Source organism: Salvelinus alpinus, chromosome 16, assembly GCF_045679555.1.
Source record: "Salvelinus alpinus chromosome 16, SLU_Salpinus.1, whole genome shotgun sequence".
NCBI classification, from domain to species: domain Eukaryota; kingdom Metazoa; phylum Chordata; class Actinopteri; order Salmoniformes; family Salmonidae; genus Salvelinus; species Salvelinus alpinus.
This window is the reverse complement of record NC_092101.1, coordinates 7,983,637-8,005,604: the sequence shown is the minus strand read 5'-3', so window position 1 is coordinate 8,005,604 and position 21,968 is coordinate 7,983,637. Positions and strand designations below refer to the sequence as shown.

Genomic DNA, 21,968 nt, shown 5'->3' with positions numbered 1-21,968 from the left:
CATGCATTATGTATTTTAAGTGTCCTGTATTCTAATTATTCCATGTATTATGTATTCTAAGTGAGTGTTTAGTAGTTGTTTAATGGTGTAAATTCTGCATGTCTTGTATCTGTGAACAAGAATCAATTAACTCAAACTCACTCACATAATAACAATACTGGTAATCAGTAATCTGACTGTTTATTGGTTGTTATCGATAGAAGTTAGTGTGTGAGGGAGGGGGGAGGTATAAATAGTAATATGAAATGTGATGCATGTGAGGAGGCTGGATCCCGGCGTTGTTGATGATGATAAGTTGTTGATAATGACAATGGTGGTGAAGATTAGGAACCCCAAATAAACTTCTAAACACTGGCAATATAATTCCTTTCTACCTTCTCCTATCTAGATGGACGCAACACCGACAAAGATTCCTACAAGTGTGTGAAATGTCCACTTTAATCACTGGAATGAATATCTAAACACAGCATGTGTTTGATCATGTGTGTGTTTCATTTTTAATGGTCCTGGGGCCTCATTTATCAATATTGCGTAGAAACGATTTTAAAATACTGTGCCTCTGTGCTCTTGCACAGACCTTGGCTATTTGCGTTTCTAACCCCCCCCCCCCCATATATGGTCAAAATCCTGTTAAATCCTGTGGGGAATATACAATGAAATACCATGAAATAGCCTGTAATGGCCCAACCGAAAAAAGCTAAAGGAAAAAAAGAAGAGAAACAATTTTCTGAGACTGAAATGGAGGTGCTAGTGTCAGAGATTGAGTACAACCAAAAAGGTTTTATTTGTCTTGCTCAATTGTCGTTTGACCAGTCACCAGTAAAAACAAAAACTAGGCTAGAAAGAAAAGACCAATAGGGTCAAGTTGCTTTAGCAATGGCAAATACACTCCGTATGCACCAGTTTATTAGGTACACCGCCCGTTCACTCCTACAGACAGTGAGTCACGTGGCCGTGGCTTGCTATATAAAGCAGGCAGGCAGACAGACATCGAGGCATTCAGTTACTGTTCGATTTGAAAATTAGAATGGGCAAAACGAGTGACCTAAGCGACTTTGAGCGTGGTATGATGGTCGGTGTCAAGCGCGCCGGTTTCAGTATCTCAGAAACAGTCGGCTTCCAGGGCTTTTCACTCAAGACAGTGTCTAGGATTTACCGAGAATGGTAGTCCTGTGGGTGAAAGCAGCTAGTTGGTAGGAGGTAAAAGGAGAATGGCAAGAATTGTGCAAGCTAACAGGCAAATAACGACACAGTCCCACAGTGGTGTGCAGAACGGTATCTCGGAACGTACAACTTGTCAGTCCTTGTCACGGATGGGCTATTACAGCAGACGACCAGAACCGGGTTCCACTCCTATCAGCTAAAAACAAGAACAAGCAGCTCCAGTGGGCACACGATCACTAACACTGGACATTTGAGGAGTGGAAAAACGTCGCCTAGTCAGGATTTGGCATAAGGTGCATGAGTCCATGGCCCAGTCCTGCCTGGCGTAAACGGTACAGGCAGGTGCGTGTGTTTGTAATGGTGTGGGGAATGTTTACCTGGAACAAGTTAGGTCCCTTAATACCAATTGAGCAACGTTTCCATGCAACAAATAATTCAAGCTGTTCTGGAGGCAAGGGGTACTGTCTGGGTGTTCCTAATAAACTGGTCACTGAGCGTGTACCTCCAAAACAGTTCCTTTCTTTAGGCCTATAGGCCAACATTGCTGTTCTGTTCCACGCGACCACTTTGCCACCACATTCAGCAGCGTATTTTGTGCATCACACATCAGTGGAAGCCTTTTCTGTTCACAAAGTTGAACTCGTTTTGGGATGGTGCTTTTATGGCGATGTGGGTGCCTTCTATTTCTCTGTTTGTAGGCTATTTGGGAACGCATTGATGGCAAAGAAACTGCTCTTGACTTCAACCTGTTGTATGTTACAGTTCGTTATGGTGAAGATTGCATCCAAAACATTGGTTTCATCGAGGGATGTTAGTTGCCGATTGGCAAGCTCCCGCTGAAAAGTTGCCAAAAACCCACGTTGCCAAAAACCCGAAGGTGGATAGCACTTTGATGTGCATCGGAATGGAATGTTTGCCTTTCTAAAGTTGGTCTTAAGTCCTCAGAAAGATCCTATAAGATTTTGATGAGGCAATCGGTAGCACCTGCAAAAAAGCCACCCCCCTGCATTTCGCTCTGCGAAATGCAGCGTGCCTAATCTTACAATAGGGCAAGATCAGCCAACTTTCATTTAATTCCCCATAATATCAGTATTTTATAGTATTTCAACAATGGTTTCATGGAAATGTGAATTACCATGTGGATTATAATTAATGGACCTCTTTCGAAAATTAAGTCTGAAATTTCAAAGTGGATATAACAGACTCTTAAGCCTTTTAAAAATCAAATACACTACAACTTTAAAAGGTGGATTGCAGGAAAGTTCTCCTGCAACAGGGTGATCCAATTAAGATCCTACATCTGTACATGGTCTTGATTTGCTACACCATCTACAGAATCATGTGCAGGTGTACAGTATAGTTTATGGACGTGCATGTGTGGGTGTTGATGTCAGGAATTCCAACCCAGTCACCAGATTTCTGTCATCTGCCTTAAGATAGTGCTTGTCTTGATCATTCTATTGTGATCTGGCAGACAGCAAGGTCACCTCCCAAATAACAAATCAAGGGCTCACGTTTTACGATCTTCAATTACACTAATAAACCTAATATTTGGTGCAGAAATAAAAACAAGCCATGAAAAGGAAACAGAATAAACCTTTATGATCAATGTAAGTATTTTGCATACAATTGTTTGAAATTGCCAATTGTTTCCTCCTGGCCATGTGAGTTAACAGTATAAAAGTGCACCTCTTATTCCAGCTGAATAAAACCTGCAGAACTTACCTGTGCTTCACAAGTCCTCTTCTCACCCCTACACCGTGTTGCTGTTTCGAGTTCTTTCTTAAATGTCCTCTGATTGTTACGTATTGTCATCGTATTTGTCTCATTTTCAAAAGTGCATCATCACCATGGCGATGTTGACAATTTCCCTGCTTCTCTATGCTGCCTTTTCTTTGAGTGGTGCAGCAGGTATGACACACAGCAAAGCAACTTCATACTTTACAATGTTGACACTTTTTACCTGTCATTCTCATGGTATCTGTATTTTTGTTGTTGCTGAGGTCCAACCCTCACTGTAATGTTGCCTATTCTGTTCTGGTTTCAGAGTCCCTACTGGAGGAAAATATGGAACAAATCCCTGGAAGTGTTTCTATAGAAGTCCCACTGGGCACAGACGTCAATTCAACGTCTATTCCACGTTGGTTCAACCAGTGTGTGCCCCGTGGGTATTATTTTGTGTAAGGCCAGGATATTGAAACCTTACCCTTTTTTTGTGTGTCCATTCTGCTCATTCAATACCTTTCCTTTTACAGTGCCCTTTCTGGAGACTCATATTGAACAGGTTCCTGCTATGGGTATGTTGATTATTATCAGTGAATACAACTAGTAGAGGTTCCACTTCAAATTGTGTTTCCCATCTCAAATAGTGTCCCTCCTCCACTGTGTTTTCCTCTGTTTTTATAGAGGATCTGAATGATGAGGGGAAACACCTTTGAACAGAATCCACCTCTTGGTAAGTCTGTACCAGGTAGACTCCCCTCACTAGTAGATGCTTTCTGTTGTCAGAATAAGGAGTGGGCAGTCGTGTGTAAACAAAGATACTGCGTTAACATTGCTATGACCGGTCTGTTTGAACTCCACACGGTGTCTGTCCTCCTCCCAGTGACTGAGCGGAGAGAGGAGGACGTAGAGGAAGATGTAGAGGACGTAGAGGAGGGGGGGGGCAGAGAGCAGGCAGCGATGCCCCACAGGCTGGTCTAAATACAGATCAAGCTGCATCACTGCAAATAACTGGGCTGAGCCTGCAGCAAACTATTACAGACTACCAAGGGAAGCACACTACCCACGACTGCATGGCCAGGCACAACTCCAACACCATCATTAAGTTTGCAGACGACACAACAGTGGTAGGCCTGATCACCGATAACGACGAGACAGCCTATAGGGAGGAGGTCAGAGACCTGGCCGAGTGGTGCCAGAATAACAACCTGTCCCTCAACGTAACCAAGACTAAGGAGATGATTGTGGACTACAGGAAAAGGAGGACCGAGCACTCCCCCATTCTCATCGACGGGGCTGTAGTGGAGCAGGTTGAGAGCTTCAAGTTCCTTGGTGTCCACATCAACAACAAAGTAGAATGGTCCAAACTAGAGGTCGACCGATTATGATTTTTCAACGCCGATACCGATACCGATTATTGGAGGACCAAAAAAGCCGATACCGATTAATCGTCCGATTAAAAAAAAATAAAGAAAATAATGACAATTACAACAATACTGAATGAACACTTATTTTAACTTAATATAATACATCAATAAAATCAATTTAGCCTCAAGTAAATAATGAAACATGTTCAATTTGGTTTAAATAATGCAAAAACAAAGTGTTGGAGAAGAAAGTAAAGGTGCAATATGTGCCATGTAAGAAAGCTAACGTTTAAGTTCCTTGCTCAGAACATGAGAACATATGAAAGCTGGTGGTTCCTTTTAACATGAGTCTTCAATATTCCCAGGTAAGAAGTTTTAGGTTGTAGTTATAATTGGAATTATAGGACTATTTCTCTCTATACGATTTGTATTTCATATACCTTTGACTATTGGATGTTCTTATAGGCACTTTAGTATTGCCAGTGTAACAGTATAGCTTCCGTCCCTCTCCTCGCTCCTACCTGGGCTCGAACCAGGAACACATCGACAACAGCCACCCTCGAAGCAGCGTTACCCATGCAGAGCAAGGGGAACAACTACTCCAAGTCTCAGAGCGAGTGACGTTTGAAACGCTATTAGCGCGCACCCCGCTAACTAGCTAGCCATTTCACATCGGTTACACCAGCCTAATCTCGGGAGTTGATAGGCTTGAAGTCATAAGCAGCACAATGCTTGAAGCATTGCGAAGAGCTGCTGGCAAAATGCTCGAAAGTGCTGTTTGAATGAATGCTTACGAGCCTGCTGCTGCCTACCACCGCTCAGTCAGACTACTCTATCAAATCATAGACTTAATTATAACATAGGTCATTAATATGGTCGAATCCGTAAAATATAATCTCAAAAACAAAACGTTTATTCTTTCAGTGAAATACGGAACAGTTCCGTATTTTATCTAACGGGTGTCATCCAAAAGTCTAAATATTCCTGTTACATTGCACAACCTTCAATGTTATGTCATAATTATGTAAAATTCTGGCAAATTAGTTCGCAACGAGCCAGGCGGCCCAAACTGTTGCATTTACCCTGACCCTGCGTGCAATGAACGCAAGAGAAGTGACACAATTTCACCTGGTTAATATTGCCTGCTAACCTGGATTTCTTTTAGCTAAATATGCAGGTTTAAAAATATAGACTTCTGTGTATTGATTTTAAGAAATGTATTGATGTTAATGGTTAGGTACAGTCGTGCAACGATAGTGCTTTTTTCGCAAATGCGCTTTTGTTAAATCATCCGACGTTTGGCGAAGTTGGCTGTCTTTGTTAGGAAGAAATAGTCTTCACACAGTTCGCAACGAGCCAGGCGGCCCAAACTGCTGCATATACCCTGACTCTGTTGCAAGAGAAGTGACACAATTCCCTAGTTAAAAGAAATTCATGTTAGCAGGCAATATTAACTAAATATGCAGGTTTAAAAATATATACTTGTGTATTGATTTTAAGAAAGGCATTGATGTTTATGGTTAGGTACACGTTGGAGCAACGACAGTCCTGTTTCGCGAATGCACACCGCATCGATTATATGCAACGTAGGACACGCTAGATAAACTAGTAATATCATCAACCATGTGTAGTTAACTAGTGATTATGAATGATTGATTGATTGTTTTTTATAAGATAAGTCTAATGCTAGCTAGCAACTTACCTTGGCTTCTTACTGCATTCGCGTAACAGGCAGGCTCCTCGTGGAGTGCAATGTAAAGCAGGTGGTTAGAGCATTGGACTAGTTAACCGTAAGGTTGCAAGATCGAATCCCCGAGCTGACAAGGTAAAAATCTGTCGTTCTGCCCCTGAACAAGGCAGTTAACCCACCGTTCCTAGGCCGTAATTGAAAATAAGAATGTGTTCTTAACTGACTTGCCTAGTTAAATAAAGGTGTAAAAAAATAAATAATGTAATCGGCCAAATCGGTGTCCAAAAATACCGATTTCCGATTGTTATGAAAACTTGAAATCGGCCCTAATTAATCGGCCATTCCGATTAATCGGTCGACCTCTAGTCCAAACACACCAAGACAGCCGTGAAGAAGGCACGTCAAAGCCTAGTCCTGAGATCTTCAAAAGGTTCTACAGCTGCAACATCGAGAGCATCCTGACTGGTTGCATCACTGCCTGGTACGGCAATTGCTCGGCCTCTTACCGCAAGGCACTACAAAGGTTAGTGCGTACGGCCCAGGACATCACTGGGGCTAAGCTGCCTGCCATTCAGGACCTCTACACCAGGCGGTGTCAGAGGAAGGCCCTAAAAATGGTCAAAGACCCCAGCCACCGACTGTTCTCTCTACTACCGCATGGCAAGCGGTACCGGAGTGCCAAGTCTAGGACTCAGAGGGTCTGTCGGAGGGTCTGCAGCAGGGGACACTGCCGTAGGTTCTGCCAGACAAGGTGCCAGTCGGCCTGCAGACCCAGGACCATTTAAAATGCTTAGGCTTACACTCCCTTATACTGAGGCAAGCAACGCTGCTGATGCCAAATAATCATGTTTCCAGAACACTGTAATCTTTGCATTTCACATGGGGTTCCTTTCGATTATGGTGCTGATAAGGATCATAATGGATACTATGTTATAGCACTTTTCGAAAATGTATGTATATTGTTTTTTGTTATATGCTGAGAAAATCATTCATTTTCTGTCACATGCTTTTTGAAAATGATTTGGTGCTGTGTTAAACAAAAGCTTAAGTCACTTGCTTGTACATTAATGTTGAGAAATTATTTAGTTTATTGTAAATGAAAGGAGTGTATACATTTTATTTCCTGTCAAAAATGTACCAACAAAAAAACATAAAATAATTTCTTTAATCTCTCTGTGTTTTCATAATGTTCCTTCAATACACAAGAGGCTAAATGTATCTCACCGGAGAAAGCATCCAAGTAAGAAAAACAGAGCCTCTCTGTATGTGTAGGCCAACTAAGTGAGCTCAACTGTGAATGGTCCTGGCGCACCAAAACAAAGTGTCAAGGCAAGCCAGTTTGGATTTGTCTTCACTCTTATCACATCGCAACCAGATACGTCATTGAAAGAAACAACTTGAATTGTTATGTTCTTGTCCTCCGGTAGCTAGCTAGCTAAACTTGGCCCTTTACCCAAATCCCTTTCCATGGATGGAGATAGGGATTTGGGCTTGTGGTTTACTTGATTCTCCGTACTGGCCAATGATTATAACGGCGATTCTGATCCAACCATAAATTCATACATTGTGCCCCTGGACTGAAATGATTTAAGTTTAATATGTAGCTAGGTGTAGAAGTTTAACTAGCTAACGTTGCCCATGACAGGAAGTAAGGCTAGAGAGCAAGCATTTTAGCCAAGTAGCCTAGGACAACACAAAATAAAAGCATGTACTGTATGACAGAGACATAGACCGTTTCGTCAACATGACAGAAAGGCGGATGGCATTGGCGTTTCTCCACAAATAGGGTGAGTGTCACGTCTACTCCTGTTGTCGCGGGTTTACTAAACCACCGGTCCTGGCAACCATCATTACATGCACTTGGCGTCAATCATTACGTTCACCTGTTCCTCATGATGAGGCACACCTGGACTCCCATTTCCTCACTCATTACCTCCCCTATATCTGGCACTCACTTTGGTTTATTCCCCAGGCAGTAATGATGTTGTTTCTTGTATTGTTCCATGGATTGTTTATTATTAAACTCACCACTTGCTTCCCGAATCCCAGCGTCTACGTTATAGTGAGTCAACATGTTTTTTCCTACTTGAACGCACGCACATATACACACACAAATCGTAACCATGGACAGCCACAACATATTTAGATTACTTTGATTGGACTAAATTGTTGTATCTTTTAGTTGACACTAATAGACTAAGCATAGTTGAAATGGTGCTGGAATAATGGAGGCAGCGCCTGTTTTCTCTGCGACTTCCGGTATATCTCTCTGGGGTTGTAAATAGTTTAGTCCGAAAAAGTCGGAAACATTAACTTGATTGACCGTGCTGTAGGTCATTTAACTTCTTGTTACGTGCATTATGCTTTGCTGACTTCACCGGACAGAGGTTGCGTTCCAGTTTTGTGATAAAACAATGTTGTGGTTGAATTTATTCTGCCACTGTCTTATTGTCTCTGCCTTGGGACTATAGTTCATATGCCTTGCAACCATGATGTAACAGGATATTATAGAGCTAATAACGCAATTATCACAAGAGGTTGTAATATGGCTTTTTCCTGGCTTGGTTTCCCCAGTGATGAAAAAAAAAAAAGTTTAACACTCGCACTGCTACTGTTAATTTGTTAACGCATTCAGACATTGAATCATTGAGTTTTTGTAGCTAAGCCTCAGTTTTTCAGCTCTAGTGTTTAATGTAGATTGTATCTTCAGTTAAAGTTGTATGAAGGGAAAAAGTGTAAAAGAGATGGTTGTCCTTCTGGAAGGTTCTCCCATCTCCACAGTGGCGCTCTGTCAGTGTGACCATCGGTTTCTTGGTCACCTCCCTGACCAAGTCCCTTCTCCCACAATTACTCAGTGTGGCAAGCTCCAGGAAGAGTGTTGGTGGTTCCAAACTTCTTCCATTTAAGAATGATGGAGGCAACTATGTTCTTGGGTGCCTTCAATCCTGCAGACCTTTTTTTTTACTACCCTTCCCCAGATCTGTGCTTCGACACAATCCTGTCTCGGAGCGCTACGGACAATTCCTTCGACCGCATGGCTTAGTTTTTGCTCTGATGCGCACTGTCAACTGTGGGACCTTATATAGACAGGTGTGTGCCTTTCCAAATTATGTCCAATCGATTGAATTTAAAACAGGTGGACTCCAATCAAGTTGTAGAAACATCTCAAGGATGATCAATGGAAACAGGATACACCTGAGCTGAATAGAATCTCATAGCAAAGGGTCTGAATGCTTATGCATGTTCTGCTTTTTATTTTCAATACATTTGCAAAAATTTCAAAACCTGTTTTCAGTTGTCATTATGGGGTATTGTGTGTAGATTGATGAGGATAACATACATTTTTATCAATTTCAGAATAAGGCTGTAAGGTAACAAAATTTGGAACAGGTCAAGGGGTCTGAATACTACTTTTTCATCTTTGGATTTGCGCTTTAAACAGCTGCATATTATCAAGATATCGAAGTGTCACCAACAGGTAAACAATAGGCCAATAGCAAATGCAGCATATGACATTCATTTTTCACATGTAAATAGCACTTTTTAGTAGTGCTGAAAGCATTCCATTCCATTATTTTGGAACTCGAATCAATGAGCCCAATCATTCCTCCAGGACAACAAAATCATAAACAACAGAGTAGGGCTGGCAAGTAAGTCGCTCGTTTTGGGGTTATGCTGTGGTAAAACAATTTAGCTAATCTACTTCCATATTTTCAACTCCTATCCTTGAAGATCAAGGGGTATAACATTTATTGGAATGATTGGAATTCTGATAGACTTTGGTTTTCTATGAAAATATATAATTTAATCGTATTATATGTAGTAGATAGCGATGGGTTAGAAGAAGCCTATATAACCAACCCATCAACATTTGGCCAGCTATGTAAACTTTACATTGATTTATCCTGCAATATATGTTGTTTACTTGGTAACATACATTATTGTCTTCTTCTAAAGTGTCTTAAGGAGTAAGTAATCTAAAAGTAACAATGTAATCAGATTATGTTACTGAGTTTGAGTAATCCAAAAGTGATTATAATTTTGAACAGGAAACCGTAACGGATTACGTTTATAAAAGTAACCTACCCAACCCTGGCTGTTACATGGACCCATGTAAACATCCATAAAATACCCATGCACACACCAGTGCTGTAACTTTATTAAAAAATAAATAAATAATTTCACCTTTATTTAATCAGGTAGGCCAGTTGAGAACAAGTTCTCATTTACAACTGCGGCATGGCCAAGATAAAGCAAAGCAGTGTGACAAAAACAACAGACACAAACGTACAGTCCAGTAACACAATATAAAATCAAAATAGAAAAAGCTACAGTTGAAGTTGGAAGTTTACATACACTTAGGTTGGAGTCATGAACTCGTTTTTCAAACACTCCACAAATTTCTTGTTAACAAACTATAGTTTTGGCAAGTCAGTTAGGACGTCTACTTTGTGCATGACACAAGTAATTTTTCCAACAATTGTTTACAGACAGATTATTTAACTTATAACTCACTGTATCACAATTCCAGTGGGTCAGAAGTTTACATACACTAAGTTGACTGTGCCTTTAAACAGCTTGGAAAATTCCAGAAAATGTCATGGCTTTAGAAGCTTCTGATATGCTAATGGACATAATTTGAGTCAATTGGAGGTGTACCTGTGGATGTATTTCAAGGCCTACCTTCAAACTCAGTGCCTCTTTGCTTGACATCATGGGGCAATCAGCCAAGACCTCAGAAAAAAATTGTAGACCTCCACATGTCTGGTTCATCCTTGGGAGCAATGTCCAAACGCCTGAAGGTACGACGTTCATCTGTACAAACAATAGTACGCAAGTATTAACACCATGGGGCCACGCAGCCATCATACCACTCAGGAAGGAGACGCCTTCTGTCTCCTAGAGATGAACGTACTTTGGTGCAAAAAGTGCAAATCAATCCCAGAACAACAGCAAAGGACCCTGTGAAGATGCTGGAGGAAACGGGTACAAAAGTATCTATAGCCACAGTAAAATTAGTCCTATATCGACATTAACCTGAAAGGCCACTCAGCAAGGAAGAAGCCACTGCTCCAAAACTGCCATAAAAGCCAGACTACGGTTTGCAACTGCACATGGGGATAAAGATGGTACCTTTTGGAGAAATGTCCTCTGGTCTGATGATACAAAAATAGAACTGTTTGTCCATAATGACCATTGTTATGTTAGGAGGAGAAAGGGGGAGGCTTGCAAGCTGAGGAATACCATCCCAACCGTGGAGCACAGGGGTGGCAACATCATGTTGTGGGGGTGCTTTGCTGCAGGAGGGACTGGTACCCTTCACAAAATAGATGGAATCATGAGGTAGGAAAATTATGTGGATATATTGAAGCAACATCTCAAGACATCAGTCAGGAAGTTGAAGCTTGGTCGCAAATGGGTCTTCCAAATGGACAATGACCCCAAGCATACTTCCAAAGTTGTGGCAAAATGGCTTAAGGACAACAACGTCAGGGTATTGGAGTGGCCATCACAAAGCCCTGACCTCAATCCAATAGAACATTTGTGGGCAGAACTGAAAAAGTGTTTGTGAGCAAGCAGGCCTACAAACCTGACTCAGTTACACCAGCTCTGTCAGGAGGAATGGGCCAAAATTCACCCAACTTATTGTGGGAAGCTTGTAGAAGGCTACCCGAAACATTTGAACCAAGTTAAACAATTTAAAGGCAACGCTACCAAATACTAATTGAGTGTATGTAAACTTCTGACCCACTGGGAATGTGATGAAATAAATCACACTCTCCTATTATTCTGACATTTCACATTCTTAAAATTAAAGTGGTGGTCTTAACTGACCTAAGAAGGGATTTATACTAGGATGAAATGTCAGGATTTGTGAAACTGAGTATACGTATTTGGCTAAGGTGTATGTAAACTTCCGACTTCAACTGTATGTACTTTGTGCAAATGTAGGGAGGTAGGCCATAGAGGCGCAAATTACAATTTAGCATTAATACTGGAGTGATAGATGTGCAGATGATGATGTGCAAGTAGAGTTACTGGGGTGTAAGTAATAATGTGGGGATAAGGTACTCAAGTGTGCTATTTACAGATTGGCTGTGTACAGTGATCAGTAAGCTGCTCTTAAAGCTGATGCTTAAAGTTATAGAGTGAGATTTAAGACTCCATCTTCAGGGATTTTTGCAATTCGTTCCAGTCATTGGCAGCAGAGAACTGGAAGGGAAGGCGGCTAAAGCAAGTGTTGGCTTTGGGGATGACCAGTGAGATATACCGGCTGGAGTGCGTTGTACGGGTGGGTGTTGCTATGGTGACCAATGAGCTGAGATAAGGTGTGGCTTTACCTAGCAGAGACTTGTAGATGACCTGGAGCCAGTGGGTTTGGCGATGTAGTGAGGGCCAGCCAACGAGAGCATACAGGTCTCAGTGGTGGGTTGTATATGGGGCTTTGGTGATAAAACGGATGGCACTGTGATGGACTACATCCAGTTTGCTGAGTAGTGTTGGAAGCTATTTTGTAAATGACATCGCCGAAGTCAAGTAGGATAGTCAGTTTTACGAGGGTATGTTTGGCAGCATGAGTGAAGGAGGCTTTGTTGCGAAATAGGAAGCAGATTTCATTTTGGATTGGAGACGCTTAATGTGAGTCTGAAAGGAGAGTTTACAGTATAACCAGACACCTAGGTAGTTGTCCACATATTCTAGGTCAGGACCGTCCAGAGTAGTGATGCTAGTCGGGCAGGAGGCTGCGGGCAGCAATCGGTTGAAGAGCATGCACTTAGTTTTACTAGCATTTTAAAAGCAGTTGGAGGCCACGGAAAGGAGTGTTGTATGGCGTTGAAGCTCGTCTGGAGGTTTAAGTGTCCAAAGAAGGGCCAGATGTATACAGAATGGTGTCGTCTGCCTAGAGGTGGATCGGAAAATCACAAGCAGCAAGAGCAACATCATTAATATATACAGAGAAGAGTCCGAGAATTGAACCCTGTGGCACCCCCAGAGACTGCCAGAGGTCTGGACAACAGGCCCTCTGATTTGACACACTGAACACTGTCTGAGAAGTACTTGGTGAACCAGGCGAGGCAGTCATTTGAGAAGCCTTGGCAATTGAGTCTGCTGAAAAGAATGCGGTGATTGACAGTCGAAAGCCTAGGCCAGGTCGATGAAGACGGTTGTACAGTACTGTCTATTATCGATGGCTGTTATGATATCGTTTAGGACCTTGAGCATGGCTGAGGTGCACCCATGACCAGCTCGGAAACCAGATTGCATAGTGGAGAAGGTACGGTGGGATTCGAAATGGTTGGTGATCTGTTTATTAACTTGGCTTTTGAAGATTTTAGAATGGCAGGATGGATATAGGTCTAACAGTTTGGGTCTAGAGTGTCTCCCCCTTTGAAGAGGGGGATGACCGCGGCAGCTTTCGAATATTTGGGGATCTCAGACGATATGAGAGGTTGAACGGGCTAGTAATGGGGGTTGCAACAATTTCGCGGCGGAGAATTTTAGAAAGAGGGTCCAGATTGTCTAGCCCAGCTGATTTGTAGGGATCCAGCTTTTTCAGCTCTTTCAGAACACCAGAGGTCTGGTTTTGGGTGAGGGGGGTGGATGGGCAAGTTGCTGCAGGGGGTGCTGAGATGTTGGCCGGGGTAGGGGTAGTCAGGTGGAAAGCATGGCCAGCCGTAGAAAAATGCTTATTGAAATGATCGATTATCGGTGGTGAGTGTTTTCTATCCTCAGTGCAGTGTGCAGCTGGGAGGATGTGCTCTTATCCTCCATGGACTTTAGTGTCCCAACGCTTTTTGGAATTAGTGCTACAGGAAGCAAATTTCTGTTAGGCAAGCTAAGGCTAGCTTTTTCAAACTGACTGAGTATATTGGTTCCTGACTTCTCTGAAAAGTTGCATATCGCGGGGGCTATTCGATGCTAATGCAGAACGTCACAGGATGTTTTTGTGCCGCTCAAGGACAGTCAAGTCTGGGGTGAACCAAGGGCTATATCTGTTCTTAGTTCTACATTTTTTTGAATGGGGCATGCTTATTGAAGATGGAGAGGAAAGCACTTTTGAAGAGCAACCAGGCATCCTCTACTGACAGGATGAGGTCAATATCCTTTCAGGATACCCGGGCCAGGTCAATTAGAAAGGCCTGCCCGCTGAAGTGTTGTAGGGAGAGTCCCGTCGCATCGGGAGATCCTGTTGAAACCCCCTCGGACGGTTACGTCGGCAGACCAGTCGTGATGGATCGACGGGGCTCCGTGTCGGCAGCAAAGGGTCCAGGCCAATTGGCAAAAGTGGTATTGAAGCCCAGGAATTATCTGATGGATCTCTTCGGCTAGCCGGGAGATGGGCCTAGCTCAAGGCTAGCTCCAGGCTAACTGGTGTGTAATATTCATATGTGTAAACATACTGAATTGTAATTGGATGCATTTTACCGCCATATCATACTGTGCTATGATTGGTTAAGACCACCCAAATGGTTAGGTGATGGTCAGTTTGATCCTGGTTGGCGATACGTGAACATGCCAGTTATAGCTAGCTAATAAAGAGCTACGTTAAGAAATATCCTGTAGTACTGCATTTTATTATTTTGTACAAAGCGTGCAAAACAAGACATGCTTGCTTCGGATCATACGTTAGCCAGGAGTAGCCACTCGGATAGCAGCTAGCTAGCTGCGATGATCCGGAGTAAAGTTTCAGAGCTTGCGGTAGGAATCCGGAAATGTGGTAGAGAAAAGCAGTTAGATATGCTCTGGGTTGATATCGTGCTGTGCAGGCTGGCAGGAGTTGACCGGGCTGAGGTTGGCAGATGTCCGAGTTAACGGTGATGACCGCTAGTAGTGGCTAACTGACTACTAGCTGGTAGCTAGTTAGCTGGCTGGCTCGCTTCTGAAGGGGGTTCCGATTCTAAAGTATAAAAAATAGCAGATCCATACCACATTGGCAGAGGCGGGTTGCAGTAGAGTATGTTCAGTCCGTAGATGGAAATTGAGATTATAAATATATACGAAGATAAACTATATATATATACAAGGGACGGACAAGACAATCAAAACAGACATCCCACTGTTACGCCATCTTGGAAGACTATAATAATCAAAGATTTACGGTAAACTGCATTTCCTCCATGAGAAAAAATTCTGCACATGGTTTCAACCTGACATATAAAATATTAACATCTAAAAACGAATAAGCAGGTGTTGCACCTCAGCTGGTGGTGTCAGCATTTCTTTATGGGAGAACATGGATGGACTGTAGGAAGAGGCTACAGACCACCAGATCAACGTGACACTTTAAAGGCGTCCATTTAAGTCATTTGGCGTCCACACTGTCTTTTTGATCAAAGGTAAGGGCTATCTCTCTGATAGGGTGTGACGGAAACACCTGAAGGTAGATTCAAAGTGCAAGAGTAAATTGAGAGTAAATCGTAATGGGCGGATCCCATTACGTCGCGTAACGCGCTCTGTAGGTGTGGCTACATTGCGCGCTCTGAATAAATACCAGTAAACCCTTACAACCTTCCCACTTGCTGGCCAATAGATTTTCTGGTGGAGTTAATATTCAATGCGGTTTTCAGTACATTTCTCTTAAGCCATCCCATTTTAAATACGGTGCACCAATTTTAATTAGAATTGTAGACAGACTTAATTTAATACATCGAGAGAATGGGTTCAGAATATAGGGATCATTTAAAGAAAGCCAGCTATGCATATTAGTCTCCGTATCAGCAACAACTGGCAGATTTAAATATACTCTAGGTTATTTAAACAAATTTTAGGGTTAGGAACATATGAATCATTAAAACGGGTTGGAGTGCCTTTACGCACGAAATAGTGTATATTGAAGAATAAAAAATGGTGGTTTGATTCATCCGGAAAGTTAAATCCAATAAATATTGGAAGGTGGGGGAAAAAAGTGTACAATAGGGGTTGAACAATAATCATATAAATCTACCCTAAATCTCAATAATTATGGAACTGTATGACAATGGTCCAGTCGTGAACCGTGCGCCAGGCTCCAGGTTTAACCTGCTAAGTATGGTCTAAATTCTGTAATGATTCAAATGGGCTACATGTCCTATATTGTCCAACGTTAGCCTAATATGATCCACTAATGCTAGCGACCCTCAACTTACAATGTGATAGAGGAAAGAAAGGTAAACGGAAAGGAATGCAATTGTGCAAAAAACAAATTTATGTTGCTATTAAAGATGGTAGCTCCCGATAGTGGCTAATATTTCCCTTACTAAAAGGATTGCAGACAGAGTGCAGTATAACTGCAGTACACTACAAATACTGCATCCAAAATAACACTACTTTTATTGCAATATTTTTGCATTGTAACTGCAGTTAAAGTGCTGTATAACTGCAATTCAACTGCAGTTATTCTGCAAATGTGCTTCCAAAATAACGCACTCGACTGCAGTTACTGCACTTCTATTTTATTGCAGTTTCCAAAACTGCATACTTTTTTTTGAAAGTGTTAAAATTATAACCGTTGAAAAGTTTGGCAGGTTCACCCCTACAGAAGCCTATACCTTAGGTATCCAAATTTCATCCACACAAATTGAGGGCAGACTGTTACAAATCTGAGTAAAAGCACAGCTATTTATAGCCTATTTTCACTGTATTTACAATCCCCTTTTCCAAACGGATATCTCATTTACCTAACTCTTATCAAGTTGTAAATTAGTGTTATTTTGGTAACACCTTACTTGACACCCGGTGTCATAACAGCTGACATAACGTGTCATAACACTTATGACCTGTATATTTTCACCTGTTTTGACATATATTGCCTTATTTTATGCTGGTTATAAAGCCTACACACGAGTGGGAAAACCCACATTTATTCCAATATTTTTTTCCCTGCTAAGTTTACTTTCATTTGAAAGTGTGTTTCTTAAATCATTTGTTGTAATTAATTATTTAGTCATGTTTATAATTTTAAATACAGTAACTTTTAGAAAATACATTTTGACACCGTCAAGAAGCAATATGACCATCCTAATAATCTAAGCCAGATAGGCCTATCACGTACCATTTATATCAGTCAAAAAGGTGTCTTGTCCTGCTTCTGTAATCTGCTCTTGCATTCAATCCAGTCATCAGCAACAGAGCATTGGGGGTAGGTGCATGTCTGACATCAATGTGTGCGCAGTTACAATGATCATTTAATATGTCTTGGTGTGTTTGGACCATTCTAGTTTGTTGTTGATGTGGACACCAACAAACTTGAAGCTCTCAACCTGCTCCACTACAGCCCTGTCGATGAGAATGGGGGCGTACTAGGTCCTCCTTTTCCTGTAGTCCACAATCATCTCCTTAGTCTTGGTTACGTTGAGGGATAGGTTGTTATTCTGGCATCACCCGGCCAGGTCTCTGACCTCCTCCCTATAGGCTGTCTCGTCGTTGTCTGTTATCAGGCCTACCACAGTTGTCATCTGCGGACTTAATGATTGTGTTGGAGTCGTGCCTGGCCATGCAGTCATGGGTGAACAGGGAGTACAGGAGGGGACTGAGCACGCACCTCTAGGGGGCTCTAGTGTTGAGGATCAGCATGGCAGATGTCTTGTTACATACCCTCACCACCTGGGGGTGGCCCGTCAACAAGTCCAGGATCCAGTTGCAGAGGGAGGTGTTTAGTCCCAGGATCCTTAGCTTAGTGATGAGCTTTGAGGGTACTATGGTGTTGAACGCTGAGCTGTAGTCAATGAATAGCATTCTCACATAAGTGTTCCTTTTGTCCAGGTGGGAAAGGGCAGTGTGGAGTGCAATAGAGATTTTCATCATCCGTGGATCTGTTTGGGCGGTATACAAATTGGAGTGGGTCTAGGGTTTCTGGGATAATGGTGTTGTGAGCCATGACCGGCCTTTCAAAGCACTTCATGGCTACGGATGTGAGTGCTACGTGTCTGTAGTCATTTAGGCAGGTTGCCTTTTATGTCAGCTGTTATGACCATGTCATAAGGTGGTATGACACTGGGTGTCAAGTGTTACATTTCTATTGGGGAAAATAAAGTAGATGTTTTTCCCACTTGGAACAGGTAGGCTCGCTAGACCTTGTTAATGGTTTCCTCGCGCGTGAAGGTGGTGGCATTATTAGGGAATTAAGTCAAGGTCAGAATATGGCATATCTGTAGACACACCTCCACCACACCTTCATTTATTCGTATTCCACCTCGAACGAATAGTGGGTTAATAGCATGCTATTCTCATGCTTAATGGTCAGAATATGCATAGATAGAAAAACACATAAGGGAATTACGTTCCATTTACGCCCGCTTAACTTGGGTCGGAATCTGGGCCAAAGTAGCTGATATAGGATCAGTTTTTGCCTTAAACATTCCTACTCTGAGAAAATATTTATGAATATGGTCCCCGTTTTGTAAATCTGGTCTGTAAGTAATCCATATTTACTACTACACTAAACAAAATAATAAATGTAAATTGTTGGTTTCATGAGCGGAAATAAAAGATCCCTCAAATGTTGTGCACAAATTTGTTTACATCCCTGTTAGTGAGCATTTCTCCTTTGCCAAGATGGTCCACCCACCTGACAGGTGTGGCATATCAAGAAGCTGATTAAACAGAATGATCATTACACAGGTGCACCTTGTGATGGGGACAATAAAAGGCCACTCTAAAATGTGCAATTTGGTCACACAACACAATGCCTCAGATGTTGAGGGAGTGTGCAATTGGCATACAGACTGCAGGAATGTCCGCAAGAGCTGTTGCCAGAGAATTGAATGTTAATTTCTCTACCATAAGCTGCCTCCAATGTCATTTTTGAGAATTTGTCAGTATGTCCAACTGGCCTCACCACCACAGACCACGTGGTATGGCGTTGTGTGGGTGAGCGGTTTTCTGATGTGAACATTGTGAACATGGTGTGCCCCTTGGTGGGGTTATGGTATGGGCAGGCATAAGCTATGGACAACAAACACAATTGCATTTTATCGATGGCAATTTGAATGCACAGAGATACCGTGACGAGATCCTGAGGCCCATTGTCATGCCATTCATCCACCGCCCTCACCTCGTGATTCAGCATAATGCACATCCTCAAGTCGCAAGGATCTGTACACAATACCTGGAAGTGGAAAATGTCCCAGTCCTTCCATGGGCTGCATATTCACCAGACATGTCACCCATTGAGCATGTTTGTGTTGCAGTTCCCACCAATATCCAGCGACTTCGCACAGCCATTGAAGAGTGGGGCAACATTCTACAGGCCACAATCAACAGCCTGATTAACTTTATGTGACGCAGATGTGTCGCGCTGCATGAGGCAAATGGTCACACCAGATACTGACTTAATATATTTTTTGAATCCTCGCCCCTACCCATTTTTTTGTATCTGTGACAAGCAGATCTGTATTCTCATTCATGTGAAATCCATAGAACAGGGCCTAATGGATTTATTTCAATTGAATGATTTCCTTACATCAACTAACTCAGTAAAATCTTTGAAATTGTTGCATTTATATTTTTGTTCAGTGTATATATTGTAATGTTTAGTGCAGTAAGACTGATAATTGTTTAAGACAACACTAACCTAATACGGCACCCCATGGTGGATACATAGTACTACAGTTTATGGTAGCCAGTTAACCACTGTGTGTGTGTGTGAGCCATGCAACGCTTTTAGATAAACAACCAACTCGATCTTTGAAAAATACATTTTACTCCTATATCTGAGGGTTAAAAGTGATTGTTGGAGCTGTGGTCCTCTCTGGGACTTATTTTGATTTGATCAGTTTGGCTTATCCTCTATTGAGGACTTCCAGCTGCTTCTGCTCTGTTTGCTAAAGATTATTTATTTATTCATATTGAACATATGGAATATTACATATATTCTCAATCTGTCTTTGTCTATCCCACCTGTAGACATGGAGCTGATGACTGTAGCTGCTGGTTCTGTTGCTTCTGGTGGGGTCTCGGGCCCATTGGAACTCTGGAAAAGATAATGAATTTATAGACTTTGACCCATTTCATGATAATAACATAATCGACACTGATGCTCTTTTTCTTTGAGGCCGTTTTTTATTATCCACCCCTGCAGGCTAGTAGTTGGAAACAAACAAGTGTCACATACTCAACAACTCTGTCCTCCTCCCCTTCATATGGAAACAATAATTCAGGCAGAGCAGGCCCAGCAGATGTGATCAGGTGACTTAATCCTTCCCCAATCTCTGGAGTCATTACTAAAAAAACAACCAGGGTCTCTTTCACCAACATTTTCAATTGAAACTAACAGAAGCCTAATTATTTTAGGCAGGGGGGAGCAGAGCTAGCTGGGGGAACCCGCCCTGCCTCTACCATGGAAGGAGAAACACTGCTGATGAGATTCGTTGAGCAGTAGTGCCCGGACCGAAATGCGTCACAACGAAAGCCAAGGAAGCAGGACAAAGACAGAAGAAAGCAGAAATGAATAACAGGACCAAAGGTCCACAGCCCAATCAAGCTGATCTGGGAGCAAACAGAGCAGAAGCAGCTGGAAGTCCTCAATAGAGGATAAGCCAAACTGATCAAATCAAAATAAGTCCCAGAGAGGACCACAGCTCCAACAATCACTTTTAACCCTCAGATATAGGAGTAAAATATATTTTTCAAATACTTGTGCTACTTCATTTTGTTTGTCCAGTAAATTGTAAAGTACTGGGATGGTTACAACAAATCTCCAATTGCAAAATTCAAGCGCCCCTTAAAGTATTAGAAAATATTTGACCAAGGTCTGATAATCACTGCTTCATTCTTGTGCTTTAACATCCATTTAAGATATGTTAAATTCTGAGCGGGCACAAAATAGTTGAGGATACCTGGGGGGTGGTCTGGAAGGGGGCTCTGTCAGGAAGTTAACATTTTTCTAAAACCTGAAATGGCTTTTTCCTGAGAATTTAGAGCCCTAATCATTATGCTTAAGTCAGTAAAAAAATCTGCATATCTAACCATACCTTTTGAGCTGTCTGTATCCTGATTGGTGGTTATTTTGTTAAAGAAACTAAACATGCTACTCTGCATCGCTGCAAAAAATGTAAAGGAATGTGAGTCTTATTTAGTAATTGCTTGCTTTTTAAAAAAGTCTACCAACCTTGCCAGTAGGCATGCCAGCTAAGATAATTAGGCAAGCTAGCTACTCTAACTTGATTGATAGCCTGCAATGGCATCTTGGTAGCTAGTTGGGAGATCGGAGACATATCTTGTCTAGCTAAAGCCAACTTCATAAAATTGCTAGGTGGCTAGTAGTATTACATAGAAACACCAGCCCAAAATTCAACAACAAATAAGTCACGTTTATGGCAATGTCTGTGTATTTAGAGAAATACGTGTTGGAGAAAAACGTTCACAATTTGGAGACCCAAAATCATGCATTTTTATTTTGTGAATACAGGGGAAGTGTAACTAGGCGTCAGTCTACTTAACTGTAGGGGAAGCACTGAATACATCTACACTCATAAAGCAGAGCGCTTCAGTTCATAGACCTTCTCTGACTTGCTGAATATGAGTAATAATAATGTCACCATGATGAACTGCCATCTGGACACTGTTCCTCCATTACAGAGAGCACTCATTAGACTAAGGATACACACACACATAATTTCAGGTCATAAAGGGGACTGGGAGGACACAAACAGTGGAGGAGATGGAGAGCAGCTCTCCCCAGCTGGGGTGACCAGAGGTCACACTTCTACACACGTCCACACATCACGCACACACTGAATCCAGTAGGAAGGCAACTGACCTTCAGAATAAAATGTACAATGTGGAAAGATTTAAAAAAATGTACAACTGATATTTTGTAACACCATCATATTTTTAGACCACTTTGTCACTACATTTTCTGGAGAATGATATGCTTTCATTTGTGGCCTCTAGATAGAGGTTTAATCACGGTATCGAGGTTCCCATTCATTTCAAAGACTTTGGATATTCCTCTGCTTATAATGCTCTTTATGGGTTTCTTGGCTGCTGCTGAGGAACTGATTCACAACAATCACTTGACAAAATAATTGGACAAGACGGGTTCA

At 41.9% G+C, this 21,968-nt stretch overlaps 1 protein-coding gene across 1 annotated transcript in view; it reads left to right on the top strand.

The window, feature by feature from the left end:
• Positions 1-7,900: 7,900 nt before the first annotated feature.
• Positions 7,901-21,968, top strand: part of LOC139540710 (E3 ubiquitin-protein ligase UHRF1-like) — a 49,211-nt gene continuing 35,143 nt past the window's right edge. The window contains exon 1 of the mRNA XM_071344603.1: positions 7,901-8,005. The gene's annotated coding sequence lies outside the window, so the exon portion shown is untranslated. The remainder of the gene's footprint in view (positions 8,006-21,968) is intronic.